The sequence below is a fragment of the Schistocerca gregaria genome, chromosome 2 (genome assembly GCF_023897955.1).
Source record: "Schistocerca gregaria isolate iqSchGreg1 chromosome 2, iqSchGreg1.2, whole genome shotgun sequence".
Lineage (NCBI taxonomy): Eukaryota > Metazoa > Arthropoda > Insecta > Orthoptera > Acrididae > Schistocerca > Schistocerca gregaria.
The window spans coordinates 837,499,349-837,520,998 of record NC_064921.1 but is presented as its reverse complement, the minus strand read 5'-3'; the positions used below and the strand labels follow the sequence as shown (position 1 = coordinate 837,520,998).

Sequence of the window (21,650 nt, the reverse complement as noted above, 5' to 3'; positions counted from 1 at the left end):
CTACAGGAACGCGGAGGATGGAGAAATGGCCTCACCCTTGGCGGCAGAAGGTGCCGAGGGCGACAGGCCATCGGCCGCGGAGAATGCTGGGGAGGAGCGAGGATTCCTGACTGCCCGTAATTGCAGGTTTCCACAGCAGGGCCTGTCGCCTCTCGCGTCGAAGGCGGAGAGGCCGTTTCCCTGGAAGTGCGGACGTAGCTGGCAACCCAGGTTCGGTCGGGCGACAGTATTCCCACACGGCGAATACCGCACCTTAATCGTATCCATTGTGTCGGAAATAGCCCTGACTCTGCTTACTCGTACAATGGATATACACTGCCGGAAAAAGTGGAACACCCTCACTGATCGTCCAGTGGCACCTGGGTATAATACGTTCTGTTGTATCTGCTGATCGATTGGAAAACCATACATTTGCTAAGAGGTTGAAAGACTTTCATTTTCTAGTTTGAAATTCTTGCAAAACAAAGAAAAGAAGACAGTTGCTCATAATTTCTTATGTAGCTCCAGCTTGTCTTGGGCAAGGTATCTGAAATGACTCCGGCAGATAATGTTTTTGCTTTGATCTAGAAAATTTGTTCGTCCAGTACTTCTCACATTTATGGGCAGCAGGGAGTCCACAAGTGCGCAAGTGTAGCGCTTTAAGTGGAGAGTTGATGGTAAATGTCGTATTGTATGAAAGAAGAAAATAAACGTAATGATAATTTCCCCAAACAGGGCAATGACCTTGATGCAGGTTCGTGCTACTCGTCTGTCCTGCACACATCCCTACGATCCACAAACTATTGATAGTAATACATGGTGATACCAAGGGCAAAGTATTCAAATAATGGTAACAAACGAACCTTGAAATTATAATTATATTCTTCAATAACAATACAAAGCGAAAGGCAAAGTCCCGAGTTCGAGTCACGGTCCGGCACACAGTTTTAAACTGCCAGGAAGTTTCAACATTTACAAAAGGTCCCTCTCCTATGACGTCAACCGAAACTGAAACAGCGTCCACATACGGATGTAACTTTTACATTCAGATAAATTCCTTTAGTGGTGGCTACAGCAACGTTAGCTATTACACAAAAAAGTACGAGAACTATTCGGAAAATAAGGTCCAATCGGTGGCGAAATGGAAAACACTGCGAATATCAAAAATGTTTTATTTGAATCAGTTATCTACTCCTTCCAGCTGCTTGTAGCTACTTAACTCTGCAGTCGCCGCTCCGAACTAGACAGCCGGCCGCTGTGGTCGATCGGTTCTAGGCGCTTCAATCCGGAACCACGTGGCTGCTACTGTCTCAGGTTCGAATCCTGCCTCGGACATGGATTTGTGTGATGTCCTTAGCTTAGTTAGGTTTAAGTAGTTCTAAGTCTAGGGGGCTGATGACCTCAGATGTTAAGTCCCATAGTGCTTAGAGACATATGATCCATTATGATCCAAACTAAACATTTATCATAGTGTTGTACCACCTTTACAACACCCTCTTCACAGAAGGCAACCGCCTGTGCTTTCCGCCAATCCTGTATGCTGATCTACAACTCGTCAGTGTGCCAAAAAGTTGTCTATATAGTCAGCGGCTCATGTGAGCAGAGATGAAAGTCAGTGGGAGCCATTGACGGGATGTATTGTGGCTAATCAAACACACCTCATCGAAAACGCTGCATGAGCATCTTCACTGCCCCTGCAGAATGCGGCCGAGAATTGTCGTGAAGGAAGAAACGCGTGACAGTTAAGTCATGTGGACTGCATAACATGAGGCGAAATGTCTCACCAGGACCTTATATTTGGCGGGAGACACTATTTTCTAGGCACCTTTTACGTGATCGACGTGCGCTCATAACGGAAAAGAGCGACATGACGCGATAGACGGGCACACCGGAGACACATCTGTGCAAGGGTTCAGTGGATCTTCACTGTGGTTTCCATTTCTCGCCCAATCGGACCTTACTTTCCGAATAGCCCTCTTACATCCAAACGCACCCATACACGTCTAGAATAAGAACTCCGATGTTCTCTTTCATTCTTTGTGAAATCATAAGTTCACGGAATAATGCGCCGTTGCAATCAGAGCGAGTAAGTCTCTCACGGTCGTGGTCGGTCCATATAAAAATTATCGTTGGAGCGCTGTTCGCGCTCCGCGTAACGTTATTAAACTTTTTTGCAGTATTCAACAGGCAGCACAACAATCGACAGCACAATGTGCGTACTGAGGTTTTGTACTGTTAGTGGTTCGTTTGTCACGGTCGTCGGAGTTCAGATGGCGCTCAGAATGCCAGTCTGTGCGCCCTCTGTTTTGTCTCTGAATGCAGTAACTGTGCTGAGTCCTGGAGGTGAGCAATGTGTGCGATATTCATTTCGGGTTGCTACCATGCCCCGCCGACAGGAACGTACTCCTGATGACAACTTCAGCCATTGGTACAAGGTCGCATTATGAGCTTGTGGGAATCTGGAAGGAAGTAACGACTGATGGCTGTACATGTTGTACACTGTCGCTGCTTTCAGTGATGGTCTGTGGAAGGTTTCCACACCCGTGGATCAGGCTCTAGAAGTTCACGTAGTACAGACGCACATCAAGATCGACGCGTTATGAGAAATCATTCCTTGCTTGATGTTTGACTTTTAGCATTGCGACCAAGTCAGTCTGAATGCAGAACTATAGATTTTTTTAATTTCATGTTTAACGTCGGATAACAAGTGCCAAAAGTGATGTTTTTTTCATGTGATATAATTAAGAATTAATTATATTAGGATTTTTTCCTTTACTTGTACTGTGAAATCTTACTTCTTGGCACATTTAATGATTCTAGATCAACAGGAAGTACCCTTAAAGGTTTTGATGATTGAGTTCGCGATTATCACAATGAGTGGCATAAATGATCGTATCGGCGACTGCATTGACTTAGAAGCTTCAATATTTTACATCGCCAAGAGATCGTGGTCCTTAGCAGGTGACACAAATTTCAACTTGGTACGTCCACCCGTGCATGAGGCCTTTAGCAATTGGACGGGCGGACAGACGGCAACAAAGTGATCCAAAAATATTCCATTTTTTTTCAAATGAGCTGCGAAACGCTAGAAATGGAAATAAAAATAAATAAAAATGTGAATCCAGCATATATAGGCGACAGCCATGTTAAAATATTAATCTTACATTTCAGTGGAGAAAAGATAATTTCATTACATATATTTAGAATTACGTATTGGGTATGTAATTAGGGCAGTGTGCATGTAACAAGAGTCCACGGAAATTTACTGCAAACTTGGAACGGGTAGAAAATTCGGAATGAATGTGAACATTAGTTCCCAAAGAGGTGATACTGTATATACGACAGAGCTGCGCGCTACAGGCAATTAACGTGCAAAAATATAGCAGTGCAATGATTTGCGGCCAATTTTCCGCTACATTTCCGACATTAAACTACTGGATCGTGGTTTGCTTGTCGGCCATCAGTTCAGCTGTCTGCGGCAGGAGCACTCCATCATGGCTGTCGGCTACTCGTTGCGCCCCCAGCCGCAAACCAATTAAAGCGCAGCTATTAAGTACGAACTCAGTGGCCACACAGGCCGAAAGGACGTGAAGATATCTCTGTGTTAGACTTGAAGCACAGTCTGATATATCACAAGGTTTCAGTCAGACATCCTCTCTAGCCACAAAGGATAAGCTCCGAGGGGACATCTCTCAGGCCGTTTAAAGCTACTGATACACTCACTTAGTAGAGACACGAGTTCGTAATAGTTTTGCTGTAACTGTAACTACTCATCAAGAAAGCCCACAGCTGAATGAAAGAAGGGTGGTGTGCAACTTTGTGGAACAAATTTTCTCATTGGGTGCGTCTTGTGTTACATAGCCAGTTTTCCCTCTGCACACGAATGTTGTAGTACATAAAACCGCAAATACTGATACGAAGTACCCTCCGCCATGCCCTGTACAGTGGTTTTCTACATATGCAGATGCACATGTCTGAGGAGTCCTAGTGTACAATAGTACTGTTGATATTTTTAAAAATATGGGTAATCCGACATATCGATGTGTAGAAAAATATCATTATACACATCATAATTCATTAAGAAGAATGGGTAGCTTTGAGAGATGAAATAGTGAAGATAGCAGAGGATCAGGTAGGTAAAAAGACGATGGCTAGTTGAAATCCTTGGGTAACAGAAGAGATACTGATTTTAACTGATGAAAGGATGAAATATAAAAATGCAGTGAATGAAGGGGGAATACAAACGACTCAAAAATGGATCGACAGGAAGAGCAAAATGGCTAAGCAGGCATGGCTAGATGACAAATGTAAGGATGTAGAGGCTTATCTCACTAGGGCTAAGATAGATACTGCCTATAGGAAAATTAGAGAGACCTTTGGAAAATAGAGACCTACTTGCATGAATATCAAGAGCTCAGATGGAAACCCAGTTTTAAGCAAAGAAGGGAAAGCAGAAAGGTGGAAGGAGTAAAAAAATGGTTCAAATGGCTCTGAGCACTATGGGACTAAACTGTTGTGGTCATCAGTCCCCTAGAACTTAGAACTACTTAAACCTAACCAACCTAAGGACATCACACACATCCATGCCCGAGGCAGGATTCGAACCTGCGACCGTAGCAGTCGCACGGTTCCGGACTGCGCGCCTAGAACCGCGAGACACCCACGGCCGGCTGGAAGGAGTATATAGATAGTCTATACAAGGGCGATGTACTTGAGGGCAATGTTATAGAAATGGATGAGGATTTAGACGGAGATGAAATGGGAGATATGATACTGCGTGACGAGTTTGACTGAGCACTGAAAGACCTGAGTCGAAACAAGGCCCCGGGAGTAAACAACATTGCATTAGAACTATTGATAGGCTTGGGAGAGCCAGCCCTGACAAAACTCTACCATCTGGTGAGCAAGAATTATGAGACAGGAGAAATACCCTCAGACTTCAAGAAGTATATAATAATTCGAATCCCAAAAAAAGCAGGTGTCGACAGGTGTGAAAATTGCCGAACTACCAGTTTAATAAGTCACGGCTGCAAAATACTGACACGAATGGAAAAACTGGAAGAATCCGATCTTAGGGAAGATCAGTTTGGATTCCGTAGAAATGTTGGAACACGTCAGGCAATTCTGACCCATCGACTGATCTTAGAAGATAGATTAAGTAAAGGAAAACTAACGTTACTAACATTTCTAGACTAACAGAAAGTTTTTGAGAATGTTAATTAGAATATGCTCTTTCAGATTCTGGAAGGTGGCAGGGGTAAAATACAGGGAGCGAAAGGCTATTTACAATTTGTACAGAAACAACATGGCAGTTATAAGTGTCGAGAGGCATGAAAGGGAAGCGGCGGTTGGGAAGGGAGTGAGACAGGGTTGCAGCCTGTCACCGATGTTACTCAGTCCATATACTGAGTAAGCAGCAAACGAAACAAAAGAAAAATTCGGAATAGGAATTAAAATCCACGGAGAAGAAATAAAAACTTTGAGGTTTGCCGATGACATTGTAATTCTGTCAGAGACAGCAAAGGATCTAAATAGAAGTTGAACAGAATGGACAGTGTCTTGAAGAGGATGTAAGATGAACATCAACAAAAGCAAAACGAGGATAATGGAGTGTAGTCGAATAAATCAGATGATGCTGAGGGAATTAGATTAGGAAATGAGACACTTAATGTAGTGAAGGAGTTTTGCTATTTGGGGATCAAATTAACTGATGATGGTCGAAGTAGAGAGGATGTAAAATGTAGACTGGCAATAGCAAGGAAAATGTTTCTGAAGAAGAGAAATTTGTTAACATCGAGTATAGATTTAAGTTTCAGGAAATCGTTTCTGAAAGTATGTGTATGGAGTGTTCCCATCTAAGAAAGGGAAACATGGGCGACAAATAGTTCAGATAAGAAGAGACTAGTAGACTTCGAAACGTGGTGTTGCAGAAGAATGCTGAAGATTAGATGGATAGATCACGTAATTAATGAGGAGGTACTGAATATAATTGGGGGAGAAGAGGAATGTGTTGCACATCTTGACTAGAAGAAGGGATCGGTTGGTAGGACATTTTCTGAGGCAACAAGGGATCACCAATTTAGTATTGGAGGGCAGCGTGGAGGGTAAAAATCGTACAGGGAGACCAAGAGATGAATACACTAAGCAGATTCAGAAGGATGTAACTTTCAGTAGGCACTTGGAAATGAAGACGCTTGCACAGGATAGGGTAGTATGGAGAGCTGCATCAAACCAGTCTCTGGGCTCAAGACAACACATCAATATCTGCCATCATATACCGATATATTGCTGGAAAAGGTATCGACATAGCAAATAAATATCGACTGCACATTGAAAATATGCAAGCTGTTTTAGATCTGTATATTTAAGCATTGATTTATTAGATATTCTGTACTTCAATAAGCTAGCATCCTGCTTATCCCCCTTAAGGCAAGAATTGAAAGGAAAATGATGGCTGTTCGTGCTTGGCCATAAACACTTTGCCAATAATGGGAACTGCAGGTAAGAGAAACAATAAAAGGTCGTTCGGTTTCGTTACATATCGGATTTGTCTGGAACACTTCCTGTCGACTTCACTATTATTTTTTTTCCATTTCTGCAAACATCAGCTGTGCAGCAGTCGTAGAATCAAAATTGCGTGGTGAAGTTTAACGTTGCACTATCTGCTGGTAGCTCCAAGCGTCATTTACGTCAGCATTTCCCTCACACGTCTCCGCCCACGCCAAAGACCAATCTTGTCATTTAGATGTTTGTTCATCAGTTTCAGCAACTGTATTTGAAGAATGTGGATGTGAAGAAATAACACACTAGTTGCATTAAAAATTCTTTTCATTTTTATTTTTAAGTGCAACTGGTGTGTTATTTCTTCACATCGGATATCTTGTTCCATTCACACCGCCACTCCACTATGCTACCGGACTACTATTTCGTGCCATCTAGACTTGCTTCACACAGTCTAAAGGAAAGACTGTACATGATGAAAGCTGAAAAAGTAGTTAGACTCCTTCACACAGTGAAAATAAGATTATTTTCTACTACAATTAAAAATAACAGTTTCAAATATTTACCAAAAATTGCGAAAAAAAATATAAAATAAAAACATCGGTACTCTATACTGCCTTTTCCACATCGATATGTCGGTAAAGAAATATCGCCGATATGTATCGATATTTTTGGAATAGATAACGATATATCGATATTTCTTTCAACAGCCGTAGTGTACATAGCAGGTTCTCAGATATGAGATTGGGATGGAGTTTTTTTAAGTAACAGAACCCAGTATGTTGTCCTAGACGGCAAGTGTTCATCGGAGCGACAGCACTGCATGAGGGAAATGTGGTAGGACCCATCTTTTTCTCTGTATACATAAACGATCTGCAGGTTAGAATGATCAGCAACCTGCTACTGTCCACAGATAATGCTGTAGTGCACGTTAAAGTATCATGTCTGAGTCAATGTAACAGTATATAGACTGAGTCAGATATAATTTCTATTTTATATGATGAATGACAGCTTTCTCTAAGTGTGTCAAAATGAAGATAATGCAGATTTGTAGGAAAAGGAGTCCTGTAATTTTCGAATACAGAACAACTGGTGTGATGCATGACACAGTCATGTTAGTTAAATGTGTAGGCGTAACGTTGAATAGCGACATGAAATGGAAAGAGAAAGTAAGGTCGTTTGTAGGGATGGCCTGTAGGGTATGGATGTCGCTGCAAATGTAAAGGTATTTTGCCTTCCGTTGCAGCAATTTTAACTCATTAATAATAAACAAAATTTTTGTGCGGTGCATATACTCGTTCTCTGGAAAGGAGAAACATTTATTTATGGTTGACACGAAATATTTAAGTAAAAAAAGCGAACAGCTATTCTGTGTACAAAAGAGTAAGTAAAAATATTAAATATCTCACTGTGATGTATATGGAAAGAAGTATCGATATTTCTTGATAATTTACGTTTTTTTAGTAATGAACGATGAAAACAATAGAAATAGATTTTCATAATTATTTTACTCTGGTTCATTTCTTCCATCACGAAGACATGGATGACAGCGTATGTATCTTGTAACGTATTTCTGGTAAATATATGCTGGTATTGGTAACCAGATCACTTATTTCAGTAGCATTAGCATTCATAGATGCGTGTAACAATTAGTTGCACAAATTTTCAGAGGTTAATAACGAGCCGGACAGCGCGAGTTGTAATTAGTATTGTTGGCCGCCCATTTGCGAGACGGCAGATTCTTTTTTCAAATTGCTGAAATATTACGTGATATAAAGCAAAAAGGACATGGGTTACAATTAATTTCTTGAATAACCACACTATAGTCAAGTTAATTTCCTTCATTTTGCAGTGATTTGTGTCAATATCAAGAGAGATTCTTTTGGTTGCTGCTTCAAGGCTACCTATTGTTCAAGTTAGAAGATTTTCGCAGTTAAGAAAGTGCTCAGTTTTGAGTTAGTGATAAGTGTACCACGCGAACGCTGTTTCTCCACGCGAACTTGCGAAAGTATAAATTATTATTTATGTGTCAGACATTCCGTTACAACCCTGAATTGGAGTACTTCGGCATTGAGAATCAAATAATCTTCTACACAAAGTCTACGCTCACAAAGGGCTGAGGTACCGACGATCATGAACATGATGGTCAACCCACAGCAAGAGTAACACCATACAAGCTCCTACAACATTTTCGTGTTTTCTCATCATGGTCGTTTCCACAGAAACTGGTAAAAAAATATTTGTTTTATTATGAGCTCTTTGTCGTACAGAATTATGACTTTCTTTGAAAGCTTAAGTATTTCTTGCTTCCAAAATTAAATGCAACACCGAAGTGTTTCGGTCATGGTGTTCTTGCGCTTAGTCTTGTTATGGAACATACAGTCAGTTCCACAAGAAAGTGTACTCCGTTATCTGTATGAAATAAGAGACCCTGTTATAAATATATGAAACTTCCTGGCAGATTAAAACTGTGTGCCGGGCCGAGACTCGAACTCGGGATCTTTGCCTTTCGCGGGCAAGTGCTCTACCAACTGAGCTACCCAGGCACGACTCACGCCCCGTCCTCACCGCGAAAGACAAAGGTCCCGAGTTCGAGTCACGGCCCGGCACACGGTTTTAATCTGCCAGGAAGTATCATATCAGCGCACACTCCGCTGCAGAGTGAAACTTTCATTCTATTATAAATATATGTTTACATGAAAATACATGGTATTAATAAATACACATTACCTAATAGCTAATCCAATGGCCACCATTATCAATTATAGCTTGGCACCTTTTTGGCATACTTTTCACGAGATTTTCTGTATATTCTCTCAATAACGATCTCAATATCGTCCTAATTTGATATGACAGCTCTTTCAAAGTATACATCGGCATTCGTTGAAGCTTCATTTTAATATACCACCAAACATTTCCGATCAGATTTGCATCCGGAGACACTGCAGGCCAATCGTGGACACCCCTTTGTCTTGTTTCCACGTTGTACGGAGACGGCTGCCTTGTTTCGGATCTTTATCCTCTCGAAGCACCCTATTTGGGCCTGACGTAAAGAAAGATTTGGTTTCTGCTTAAAAAGACTCACGATCTCACTGTCTTAGTATTTGTTGTTGCGCACGTTAGTCCTCTCGCTGGTAAATCATACACGTTTCCAACCTCAAAATATCGTTTGACCACTTCGCAACGAATGTCTGACATTCTAAGAATTTTTGGCAGCAGCTTCATATGAAAGCTTTGGTCCCTTTCGATGGTTTTCAAGGAACACTGCCACGTGACGCTTCAGATATTTTGCACTCATTTTAAACTGCAACCGACAAAACAAAACATTCAACTCTCACTCTAAACACCGCGCAAAAGCGCATTGATTACAGATTCGAGACTACTGCCAGAGATGACAGTGAAGACGTTATATTTAAAATTATGGCGTACACTTCTTGTAGAACTGACTGTACCTGCAGCTCCAACCGGGTTACAGCACGCCGCATTCGGATGCAGTCATCCGCACAACTTCCAAGGAGAGTAGCTCAGGGTTGTGCAAGCTGAGGATGTGCAACGACAGTGTGCACAACACCAAAACCCGGATGCGACTGTAGTCGTATCTGATGTCCTTCCCACGTAGACATTAAAGTGAGTAGGCTGGTTAATTGTGCCTCGTTTCCCCACTACAGCGGCAGCAGTTAACTCCACAAATTACTTCAAACATAGCAAGACTACATGAACTTTGTTCGAGTATTAAGTGTGAATTCCACTTGATCTTGTGTTTTATAACTCAGGGTTGTAAAATACTGACACGTATTGTTTACAGAAGACTTGAAAAACTGGGAGAATCAAAACCCGGAGAAGATCAGTTTGTGTTCAGGAGAAATATATGGCCAAGCGAGGCAATTCTGATCTATGACTTACCCAAGAAGATACATTGCAAAAGGGCAAACCTTCGTTTACATCTCTTTAAGACTTAGAGAAAGCTTTTGAAAATGTTGATTGGAATACACTAACCGAAGTTCTGGAGGTATCAGTGATAAAATACCGGGAGTGATAGGTTATTTACAAGTTGTAAAGAAACCAGACTGCAGTTACAACCCTCCCGCCGGAGTTTCGAGTCCTCCCTCGGGCATGGGTGTGTGTGTTGTACTTAGCGTAAGTTAGTTTATTTAGTGTGTAGGTATAGGGACCGATGACTTCAGCAGTTTGGTTCCTTAGGAATTTACACACATTTGAACATTTGCAGTTACAAAAGTCAGAGGGCACGAAAGGCAAGCCGTGGTTGAAGAGGGCGTGACAAAGGGTTAGAGCTAATACTCAAGTATTATTGAATCTGTACATTGAGCAAGTACTAAAGGAATCCAAGGAGAAATTTGTAAAGAGTATTAAAATTCGTGGAGAAGAAATGAAAACTTAGAGGTTTGGCCATGATCTGATAATTATGTCAGAAACGCAAAATATTTCGAAAAGCAGCTGAATGGAAAGGGCAGAGTCTAGAAAAATGGCTAACAGATGAAGAGTAACAACAGAAAAACAGGGGTCATTGGAGGTAATCGAATTAAATTTGGCGGCTGCTCAACGTCAGCAAAGTCTGTGCTAATGGCCACAATCTGAAGACAGAAAACGTTGAGAGGAAAACAAAAACAGCAAGTGCACGGCGAAGAAGTTGATGGTAATGTAAACGGGGAAGCACTGCCAATATCTTGCAGCAATACTCATAGAAAGTACATCAAGTGAAATTAAGGTTTAGGCCAGAATTCTGGCAGGTAATAGGTGTTTCTACGCTTTCGAGCTTCCGGTGTACGTCACTATCTACTTCTACATTTACATCTACACGGAAGCTCTGCAAATCACGCTTGCCTGCCAGATGGTTCATCGAACCACCTTCACAATAATTCTCTATCATTCTACACTCGAATAGAGCGCGGAAAAAATCAACACTTATATATTTACGAGCGAGCTGTGATTTTCCTTATTTTATTATTATGGTCGTTTCTTCCTATGCACGTTGGCGGCAATAAAATAGTTTTGCATTGGAAGGAGAAAGTTGGTGGCTCAACGAAAAAGTTTTTGTCGTAGTGATGTATCATTTGCGTGACATTTTCCCCCCTATTTCTCTATAATACAAAACCTTCTTTGAACTTTCTCGATGTACTCCGCCAATGGTAAGTATCCCACACTACACAGCAGTACTCCAAACGAGGAAGGACAAGCGTAGAATAGGCAGTCTCTTTAGTAGATCTGTTGCATCTTCTTTCTGCCAATCAAACACAGTCTTTCAGTCGCCTTCCCCACAACATTTTCTATGTCGTCTTTACAAATTAAGATGTTCGTAATTATAATTCCTAGGTTTATTAGTCCAATTTGATTGATTTATCGTGGAACCGAAGGGTAATGGATTGCTTTTAGCACTCATGTGGGTGACTTTACATTTTTCGTTATTTAAATTCAGTTGCTACTGTCCGCACCATACAGATATCTTATCTAAATCGTATTGAAATTTGTTTTGATCTGCTGATGACTTTACTAAACGATAAACGACAGCATTACCTGCAACAGCATGCACTTCTCCTTCAGAGACGCTAGGACGACCTGCCCGATGCATGTCTGCCACAGTTTGCCGACCTTCGTTGAAGACTTTTACCCAATGTGCCACCGTTCTGTACGGCAATGCCTATTCCCCGCACGCCTCCTCAAGACCTTGATGACACTGTCGTTCTGTACGACCTCTGGCACATTCAATCTTGGTCCAACTCCGTTGTTCCTGTTTCGAAAACATAGTGACATCGTTACGTTCGACCGCTCGCTGACAAGTGACCATGTTTCCCTCGATTGTACGCACCCCGGTGACGTGGGACGGGCGAGTCCATTTTCTCGGAGGTAAGGTAAGTATGTCAACAAAGTGCGCTATCAGCGACAATAGTAGCTTCCATTGCACAGTGTCTCCACAGCAATGTTGCCACCATTTAAGTTCCAACCTACGTAGATAGGGAACAGCAGAGGGCCTATAACACTACCTTGAGGAATGCCGGAAATCACTTCTGCTTTACTCTATGACTTTCCGTCAGTTACTATGAACTGTGACCTCTTTGATAGATCAGGAATCCAATCGCATAACTTAGACGGTATTTCATAAGGACGATATGTGAATGCAAGCCGCTTGTGAGATACAGTGTCCAATGCCTTCTAGAAATTTAGACGTATGGAATCAGTTTGAAATCTCTTGTCAGTAGCACTCAACACGGAATAAAGAACTTGTATTTCACAAGAAGTGTGTGTCAATAGACCGTTCTCTTCAAGGTAGTTCATAATGTTCAGACACAATATATGTTCCAAAATCCTGTCCCATACCTACGTTAATGATTTATAGCTGTAATTTAGCACATTACTCTTATTGTGTTTCTTAAATATTGGTGTGACTTCTGCAACTTTCCACTCTATGGGTACGGATCTTTTGTTGAGCGAGCGGTTGTGTATGATAGTTAAGTACGGAGCTATTGCATCAGCATATTCTGAAAGGAACCAAATTGGTAGAGTCTGGACCGGAATGCTTGCTTTTATTGATTTAAGTTGCTTCATTACTCCGAAGATACCTGCTTCTAAGTTACTCATGTTGTAAGGTGTTTTTGATTCCAGTTCTGGAATATTGACTTCGTCTTCTTGGGTGAAAGAATTTCGCAACGCTGTTTTTAGTAACTATGTGTTAGAAGCACCGTCATCTATGGTATTTCCAGTGCTATCGCGCAGAGAAGGCTCAGGATTCTACCTGGCGCTAATACTAACTGCTATTCTTTGCGGATAGACTTCGAGCGCAAGAAGAAGAAACCTCAAACACCTCACTTCTGAGACAAAGGTCCTTAGGAAAATCTACAGTCTGATGTAGAGAGCGAATACGAGGAATGCCTATTTCCAGCGCTTGACCTGCATAATGTACATACACGGTACACTCATAGTGATGTTACCACCGGCTATGTCCGATGCAAACTTTCAATAACAACTCACATACGCCAGGTGAAAGTACTAGCAGTGGAGTGTGTAAGAACCGTTCTGGGGGACTTAGAAAACAGTACAGACTTTGTCGTATTGCGGGAACTGTGTGAGTTGTCAGACATCCAAATGGGCACGATCAGTAGGTTTCGGACCAAGACTGGAAGCATTTCCGAAAGGGCTAATCTTGTAAACTGTTCGCCTGCCCCCGTGGTTAAAGTATACCTTGCGTGGCAAAATAGCGCTATCCAAGCCTGGTGACGAGGCATTTCTGGTGCATCAAGGACCATAGATGTTGGCTGTGGTCGACAGCTACGGAGATGTGTGAGGGCGAATAGAGGTGCAACTGTAGAGCAACCAACCCGCCGTAGCAGGCATCGGTGTCAGGCACCCTATCTCACCATTGTTCATCATTGACGACGGCTGGAATTTTCACGCCATTACCGAAACTGGTTCAAAATGGTTCAAATGGCTCTGAACACTATGGGACTAAACATCTGGGGTCATAAGTCCCTTAGAACTTAGAACTACTTAAACCTAACTAACCTGAGGACATCACACACATCCATGCCCGAGGCAGGATTTGAACCTGCGACCGTAGCGGTCGCGCGGTTCCAGACTGAAGCGCCTAGAACCGCTCGGTCACTCCGGCCGGCACCGAAACTGGACGTCCACTGAGTGGCGACAGGTGACCTTTTCAGATGAAGCACGTTTTATGCTCCACCGAACAGATGGCCATTGGTGTGCATGGCATGAAACGTATAAAAGCAAACACCTCGAGACAATCGTTGGAACAGTCCAGGCTGGATGAACAAACGTTATGGTGTGGGAATGTTTTCGTGGCATTTGCTGGGTAATCACGTCATTCTGGAAGGCAGAATCGACCAACATAAATATACGTCTATCCTTAAGGACCGTGTTCACCCTTTTTCTTAGCACGATGACATCTATCACAAACACAATGCAACGTGTCAGACAGCTCGCAGTGTAAGTGCGCGGTTCGAAGAGCACCAGGATGAGTTAACCGTACTGCCCTGTCCACCAGACTCCACGGATTTAAACCGAATCGAGGATCTCTTGGAGCACCTCGATCGGGTTGGTCGCACCGTGGATCCTCAACCGAGCAACCTAGCACACTTGTTGACGCTACTAGAGTCGGCACGGCTCCACAACCCTGTCGGTACCTTCCAGAACCTCACTGGCTCTCTCTGTACGCCTTACAGCGGTCCGTGCCGCAGGAGATGGTTATTCAGGCTTTTTATAGCTGGCCACATTTATGTTACTGGGAAGTGTATAACGTACTTAATAAGCTACAGCATGTTTCAATGAATCTGATGACAAGTACTTCTGTCGAAACTAGAAATCGCACCAAACAAGTCAAATTATTTATTGTTAAAAGGAAAATTGGCCCGGGACATTATAGTACGAATAAATAACGCTATTGTACGCAGAAAAAGATCGGCCAGGTACCTGGGCGTCCTGATTGACGAGACCTGGAACTATGCCCCGCGCATTGCACATGTAGCGTCAAAGGCTATGTAATGTGTCAGGCAAATCCAACACCTTTCATTAAAACCCTGACATGATAAGCAAATCCAATAGTATGTCACATAGCTCCGAATAAATCGTGACATTAAACTAACCAAAGTAATACGAGTAACGAGTGAGCAAATGAAATACCACAGACTAACACAAGAATGCCTAAATGCTTGTCATACCTTCCCACCGTGAGACAGACGCAGTTCCGAGGAGAGAAACGAGAACAGAAGCCGATAGCAGAACCGTGTTAAGCTAGAAGGCCCTACGTTAAGGGACGGTCTGGACACCAACGTTTGCAGCTAACCTCTAGGACTACCCCAGCTGCAAGTTTTAGTGTGGGACTTTTTCGCGTCTATTATGTCAGGACCACCCCCCCAGCCCATGTTAAAAGCTAGAGCCCTCCAGAAAAACAGTATAGATCTTACAATAACTCTAAAAGGACCACACCAGCTGCAAGTTTTAGCGTGAGACTTTTTCGCGTCTCTGTTACGTTGCAAACTTTAAAAACATTGCCCCACCACGAGAAGTATAACGTTTCTCATTGGATAGACAATTTTTGTAGGCGGAGCTTACGGTTAACATTGAGACCCTGATTGGTCAGATGAAAACACAGCCAGATAGTTCTTTTTAAAACCAACTTCGGTAAATTATAGTAAGGAGAAGTTAAGAGAGAGTTGCTTGGGAGACGGCGAGGTGAGCGGAGCTTTGCTGCCCGCCGCCCCCTGACTAACACCGACAAGGTAATGAACGCACGTGATGCCGCATTTTTGAGCGCATAAGGCTTCACTCAGAATTGCAGAAGTCTCATCTGTTACACCCCCTGTTTGTGTAATACTAGTCTCGATCGTCGATTAAAGCTCATGGTGTTCACATTTGCCACTTGAAGTAAAAATCTGAAACGCGATGATTTTTTTGTTATATAGTTATTGAGAAGCCACATCAGCCACTGTAATTTACGACAAGTTAGATAAGTAATTAAAGATAATTGAGGGTCACTGTAGACCATTTTGATAGATTTCTCTTTTGTGAAACTTAATTTAAACCTAGATTATAGATGTGATATGGCGTAGGTCGTCCTTCGATCCATTGTAGAACGCAATTGGTTTTTATCATCCTGTATTAAAACATTTCCTTTTATCAATAGTGCAATTTATAAACAATGTTTTGTGAGTAGAATAAAATTTCCAGTGGTAAACTTAACTGCTTTTTCGATGTTATTTTACCAGCTAACTAAAAATAGGAAAGCATTGAACCCCTTCCACTAAATTTAGTTAGTATTAATATTCTTTAACAGGGAGTGCAGTGGAGCTGACGCTGAAGTCATTCAGTATTTGGTTATATCATCGCTAGTCTCACTGAACTCCTCTGAATTCTACATGTCATGTGTGGTCTGGAATCTCCTTACCAGCAACAGGTCCCAGGTTCAAACTAGTCAATTCCCTAAAAAACTCCCTCAGAGCGTCGTTGCGCAAAAGTGGTAGGGAGACAAGATATAGAACAAACAGACACCACGCAAAATGTTAGAGCTACTATGATATTTAATAAGTGAATCTCTATTGGGAACAAGAGATTTCATTTACCTCCATCTGCTACCAGGATGTATCATAATTGCATCCTGGCCGCAAAAGTGGGGTATGGCTCTCGCGCGTGGGCCCACAGATTCGTTCTGGTGAGGCCTGCCATGACAGTGTGGAGAATGCAAAGGACCATAATAGTAAGATGTATTAGTGAGTTTGGCACAACGCCCACTGATGGCCTTTTAGTAATAATGGGTTTCTGTCCACTTGATTTATTACTGAGACAAAATGCGGCAGTTTATTGGCTCAGGAAGAGAGAACTAGGGAAAATTACTGATTTAATGGGAAGGCACTTGGGGACAGTCAGAGAAATCAAGGAAAGAACATTGGAAATATGGAAATCCCCGTGGGAGTCATCTGATACAGGGAGAAGGGTCTTCAACCTTTTTTCCCAATATAAAAGACAGATTAAAAATAAGTCATTTTCACCCAACACAAGGTGTAGTAGAGTTCCTCACTGGACATGGTCCCTATCCTGTTTGTTTAAATGGAATAGGGAGTCGGCCTTCGCTGGAGTGTGTCTGTGGTGTCCCAACTGGGACGCCCGAACATGTCACATTTGAGTGTCCATCATTCGCACAAGCTCTGGAAGGCGACAGAAGGCAATTGTTCGGAATACTATTCAATGACATAAAATAGACCTTGATAAATACTCCATATTTCAATGATTACTTGACAAAGTGTCAAAACTTGCTAATACAGTATTCGTGCAACAACACCTACGATGAAAAATTAGGTGAAAAAATCCTTACTTCTCAGCCAAGTCTGATAAGTATTGGCAGCAGCAGGGTTCCCGCATAAATTAAGAAGGAAGATCGAAAGCCGCCGTCGACAGCCGCTGGCGGACTGCTGGGCTGGGCGCCTCAACGGGCGGGGTTTACTCCGCCCTTGGGGAAAGGTGGTTCAGGGTCCGAGCGCTGCTGCGCGAAACGGGGGAAGACTGCCTGGACCGCGTGTGGAGGGCTAGCTGGTGGAGCAGGTGAGGCTCCCCGATCTATTGCAAAGTAGATATGGAGGAAGTCTCGGGGTGAATTGCCAAGGCAAGAGTAGCCGTCGCACTCAGTCCAACTGGTATCCTAAATGTAGCAAATACCCAAGTAATAAACCGGACTAGGCTTGTAAATAGATTTTGTAATCCTGTGTATTGTAGTCGTAGGCAGTAGGGGCAATAGCGCGAGTAGTGGTATTGTAAATAACCTGTCTATGTATTATAAATTGTAAATAAATCATGTGTACATCCTGGTGGTCGAGGGATGGTAGATTTGTGAAGTAGAAGTAGTGGTTTCGATAGATAGTAGCTGGCCTATCTCCCCGCGGTTAGGGACGGGCAACGCTCCAAGGAAATCTTGGAGCGGCTAAGAGGCCAGATTTTATGTTATGTTAGAATTATGTTTGTAAAGAAATAAAAGAGATTACTAATGTAAATAAACTGCAGCAATGTTTTTTGCATATTAAAGCCCATTTTAATCACTCAGGTAATGGGGTTGTTTGTAAACTTAGTTGCTTAGTTGTAACTTAGTTGTCCATCCTGTGTGTATCTGTAACGCTCCAGAGCCTAGGGGTCAAATTATATTTCGGAATAACCACACGTGTCAGCAGTGTGGTCTTAATTTCTTTACAACAGCAGAGTTTAATCAGACATAGACTGTCATATTACAAAGCGATAAGCCCAAAATTTCTGTAAACATTAAAACTGGTGTCAACTCTTAGGTTACAGAACAACCAACACATAAGTATTGCGTTACAGAAGCGCTATATTGAGTCTACCGTTCTTTTATTTGATGGCGCTGGGTACTGACAAGTGGTTTAAGGTACTTTTTGAGTTCACCCCACGTCAGACCAGTAATTTTTGTCTCTTCTTGATGACGATATGTGGAGCTGTGCAGTGGGCTGAACAAGGTAAAACTAGTTGAGAAAATCATGGACGTAAACCACAGATGGTCGTCAAACGAATGAACTGTCAAAGGAACGTCGAGACCAGGCACGTCGACGAACTGTCGTAAAGTTGCACAGATAAGCGTGCCTAAGTAAAGAGCCGTTATTGAGAAATTCATGGGCTGGCTTGAAAAATCAGTGTTTCAGTGCCGTATTCACGGTCTTTGTAGGAATTCCTGCTTCTCCGCGAGTATAGTGATTTGCCTGTACAATACGAGCGCCACCATTTCTGCCTCGGCACGGGGTAAGTGCCGCCACAAAGCCTGGCTAATGGCCTGCCCGTGGTGGGGGCACACTGCGCCTCGGCGCAGTTCGCTAGCTTCGCCGCTTCCCACCTGTTGGCGCCATGCGAACCGCTGCCTGAGACTAGGTTCTGTTAATTGCTTCCGTAAGACGGGCCCGTAATTAGCCTGACTCCACTAGCAGCGCATTCCTGGCCATTCCCTCGCCTGTTCCGATCTTCGCCGCTGAAGTTTATTGCCAGCTGCCTCTCCTGCACCAAGTCTTACCTGTAATGAGTCAGCTTACTGTACACTGCTTTCTCCTATGCAACTTTAACAAAACGTTAATCGAAACAAAACCTTTTTACTTGTCGTCTTTTAGCTTATTTTTGGTTTTCAATGAAAGTAATTTGAGCTCTGGATATTTTTCAAATAGAAATCTTCAATAGGTGATACATTGTGCCTTTTCTCCCCTTGGTGTGTGTGTGTGTGTGTGTGTGTGTTGTGTTTCCAACGTACTACTATCCGTGAGGCTGCTTCTGTAAGGTGGAAGGTGAATGGTTCAAGTTCAACTTTAGTAGTCTTAAGCAAGTCTTGACAAGGCATAAGGTAGGTGGTGGTGAGTGATGCCTGTATGTATGCTCTTCGAATTTGCCTTGTTAGTTTGTCAATGGCTTCATCAATACAGGTTGCATATTACAACTCTACATTGGGTCGGACATTTTTTTTGCAGCCACCGCTCAAACTGGTCCCAAGTCGTGAACGTTGCATCGTGTCCAAAGCTTCTGTGATATGTTACGCCACAGATGATCTGAGTACAAGCAGTGTGATCTTTGGTTAGCAATAGCACTGTCGTTGCCAATAGCATTCTATGAGAAGTTGGCGAGTCGGGCTTCGGTCGCGCTACTAAGCAGTCTGGAAATTACTAGCAAGAGCAGAGATAATGATGCAGAGGAGAGAGATTTTTGGCCATATCATTTGGTAGACTGATTTGAGAAGTTGTTTGCTCGCGCGTAATTTATCATGAGTTTGAGAAAGACAAATACTTAGCCATTTTCTCTGTACTGGTTTGGGTCAGTTAGTTTAGTCGTCAAGACGTGACTGAACGAAATTACCATTTGCACTCGGAATTGGAAACTCACCACTCCTTAATCCTTTCAGTAACTAATCTCATGGCAGAGTAATGTATTTCTGTATAAGTGATTTTTGTAAGGATGACTACACCAAAGTTTCAATAAAGTTTCTGAATACTAGTCTCTTATTCAGTCATTCAGCAAATGCAGTATCTTCCACCGTCTCCTCACGAAAATCATATTTCGTAATTGTGTGTCCTCGCATTGCATTTGGTGGAACACAGTAGCTAAAACTGGAGCATGGTGTGCTTAGAATAGCTGCAGGTCCTTGCACTGCATGTACAAGGCTTTCTTTCCTTTCTAGGTAGTTTGTTGCTGCGCTGCATTTTATGTTCATCACATTCAATCAGTACAGAGTCTCTGTGGCGGCAGGTAAACCACGAGAAATTGTTACTGTCAGTTTTACTATACAGTCGGGATAATAACATCATTCACAGTTAAGCATTGCATTACAGTTCTGGTTAAGGTAAGTTCAGATTTCATTTTTTTATGCACAGAATCTTATTGTTTCAGCGCTGTGTTACATTTAGTGTCCGAAACTTTGTTAGTTTGCGTATGTAAATTTATACTGCATTTTAATAGCTGGATTTTTGACAGTTTATTCTTCCAGAATCTGATTTATGATTTCATGTAGGATTTTTTTTTTTAATCTGTTAGTCTTGTGTGCTGTAACTGCAAGTTACATACTGTGACGTCACGTATTGTTGCACTGTTCACTGCACATCGCAACGCAACTGCTTATTTAGTATACAGTTTTAGATTTGCTGTTTGATTTGGTTGAAGTTAATTGCAGTGAAGTATTACTGTGTATATTCGTGTACATAGCTTAATAATGTACTTTATAGAAGAGGTCTTATGTGGATACCACAGGGCAATGCACTGTAAGTACCTATGGCATAAAAAACTTTTGGGTTCGTTCAAGTGTGTGTGAATTTGTAAAGGACTAAACTGATAAGGTCATCGGTCCCTAGACGTACAAACTACGTAAACTAACTTAAACTACTTATGCAAGGTGTAACAAGTCTACCAAAGAGACTGCTTACACTACGTTTGTCCGCCCTATTCTGGAGTATTTCTGTGCGATGTGGGATCCGCATCAGGTGGGACTGAGGGATGACAGCGAAAAAGTACAAAGAAAGGCAGCTCGCTGTTTATCATTGCGAAATAGGGGAGATAGTGTCACAGACATGATACGTGAATTGGAGTGGCAATCATTAAAACAAAGGCGGTTTTCGTTGCGACGGGATCTTCTCATGAAATTCCAATCACCAGTTTTCTCCTCCGATTGCGAAAACATTCTGTTGTCCCCCACCTACATAGAGAGAAATGATCATCACTATAAAATAAGAGAAATCAGTGCTCGTTTTTCCTGCGTGCCGTTCGAGAGTGGGACGGTATAGAGACAGCATGAAGGTGAAACTTCCTGGAAGATTAAAACTGTGTGCCGGATCGAGACTCGAACTTGCGACCTTTGCCTTTCGCGGACAAGTGCTCTACCAACTGAGCTACCCAAGCACGACTCACGCCCCGTCCTCACATCTTTACTTCTGCCAGTACCTCGTCTCCTACCTTCTCCTACCTGCTCAGTTGGTAGAGCACTTGCCCGCGAAAGGCAAAGGTCCCGAGTTCGAGTCTCGGTCCGGCACACAGTTTTAATCTGCCAGGAAGTTTCATATCAGCGCACACTCCGCTGCAGAGTGAAAATCTCATTCTGGAAGCATGAAGGTGGTTCATTGAACCCTCTGGCAGGCACTTCATGGTGACTGGCAGAGTAATCACTTAGATGTAGATGTAGA

At 42.5% G+C, this 21,650-nt stretch overlaps 1 protein-coding gene and 1 non-coding gene across 2 annotated transcripts in view; both read right to left on the bottom strand.

Annotated features, from left to right (window-relative positions):
* LOC126335190 (uncharacterized) overlaps nucleotides 1-21,650 on the bottom strand; it is a 412,008-nt gene that overhangs the window by 152,532 nt on the left and 237,826 nt on the right. The window lies entirely within an intron of this gene.
* Trnas-cga (transfer RNA serine (anticodon CGA)) lies at nucleotides 8,952-9,026 on the bottom strand. The gene has a single exon. It is a non-coding gene; the product is annotated as a tRNA-Ser (tRNA).